Here is a 1,521-nt window from a genome sequence, read left to right as displayed (position 1 = left end):
GGGCTGGCGGGGCTGCAGGCGCCTTGGTCCCCGCGCCCCTCCTCACGCGCCGCCGCTTGTTGCCGCCGAGTTGGGCCCCGCGCTGTGCGCGCTTGGGCTCGGCAGTGGGGACCATCAGGGAAGGGCCGCGGTGACATCGCTCCGACATGCGCGGGCGTCCCAGGCGTCAGGCAGTGTCCAGACGCCCTCACACCCACATGAACCAGGCGGGAGGAGGTTATCTGTCTGACCAGCTCCTTCCTCCCATAGGGGTGCTAATGTTTTATAAAGATTGTCATTAAAATGGTTACATTGTGGACTAAATGTAGGGGTTCCCGTCCTCCTGTCCCCACTTTTCCACCTTCCCCGTCTGAATAGTCCCTGGACACTGGCAGGGAAGTTCGTCCCCGTCCTCCAGGGATGCTGTTTGTTCAGGTCACGTCTGTGTCAAATGCACTCACATGCACATGGCCTTGGATTGATGTCCACCTCAAAGGTGACCCCCACTGTGACAGTGTAAAGAGGGTGGGAAGTCTTATTATGGTAATAGAAAAGAGGGGCCTTGAAGAGGTGCTTGGATTGCAGGACCAGGCCCTAGTCAATGGATTAATAATGGGGGTCAGGGGTTAGGCCTGAGGGCTTTAAGAGGACAGTGAATAAGCAGGTCTCTCTCTCTCTGCCCAGCCATTTCTGCCAAGTGAGACGCTGCATTGCTGTAAAGCCACCACCAAAGAAGACTGGCCAGGTGTGTTCCCTGGACTTTGGACTTCCTAGCCTCTGACACTGTAAGCAATAAATTTCATTTTCCTTATAAATCATGCAGTTTCAAATATTTTGTTATAAGAAACAGATTAATACCCACATGCACACACACGTGCACACACATACCTCAAAACTCACAGCCGTGGATAGAAAGTCTGTCTACAATTAAAGTAGTTTCAGGCACAAGGACAATGTAGGTGGGGCTGGAGGGGTTGGTGGGCGCAGGATGACACCCAAACCTCATCTCCCCCAGAGCAAAGCCTGGGAGGATCTTTACGGCATTTTAGAGGTCCAGGGAGGGGCTGGTCGGTTGGGAGGGACTTCATTCCCCCCACTCCCACTCTTGCCCTCCTCTGGGAGGTGGTGGAGCTGGGAGCAGCTGCTGGCAACTGGTTCTGGGGCAGCCCCAACTCCAGCTCTGAGCAGATGGACTTGGTACTTTAGGGAGCTTGCTGACTTCTCTGAGCGTCTGTCTTTCTGTCTGTACATCAGCAAGGAGGATCTTGGTCACCTTTGAGGGATTTTGGAAGGGGTTCACGGAGATGATTCAGGGGTGCTCAGCCCTGGCACCCTGCTTCTCCCCGAATATCCTCGCCCAAACAGACAAGCACAGGGAGACCTAGATCCACACTCACCCAGCCCTCCAGGTCCAGGTGAATTCAGGGTATGAGTTATGGATGTTGTAACAACTTACCACCAATGTAGTGGCTTAAGTCAACACAACTTTATTATCTTATACTTCCTAAGGTCAGAAGTCCAAAGTCAAGGTGTGGTCAGGGC

The 1,521-nt window shown here is 53.5% G+C and overlaps 1 long non-coding RNA gene across 1 annotated transcript in view; it reads left to right on the top strand.

The window, feature by feature from the left end:
- Positions 1 to 533: 533 nt before the first annotated feature.
- The window catches only part of LOC103598401, an 8,119-nt gene continuing 7,131 nt past the window's right edge, over positions 534 to 1,521 (top strand). The window contains exon 1 of the long non-coding RNA XR_551197.1: positions 534 to 764. This is a non-coding gene — a long non-coding RNA (uncharacterized LOC103598401). The remainder of the gene's footprint in view (positions 765 to 1,521) is intronic.

Source organism: Galeopterus variegatus, unplaced genomic scaffold (genome assembly GCF_000696425.1).
Source record: "Galeopterus variegatus unplaced genomic scaffold, G_variegatus-3.0.2 Scaffold2600, whole genome shotgun sequence".
Lineage (NCBI taxonomy): Eukaryota > Metazoa > Chordata > Mammalia > Dermoptera > Cynocephalidae > Galeopterus > Galeopterus variegatus.
This window is presented reverse-complemented; position numbering and strand designations above follow the sequence as displayed.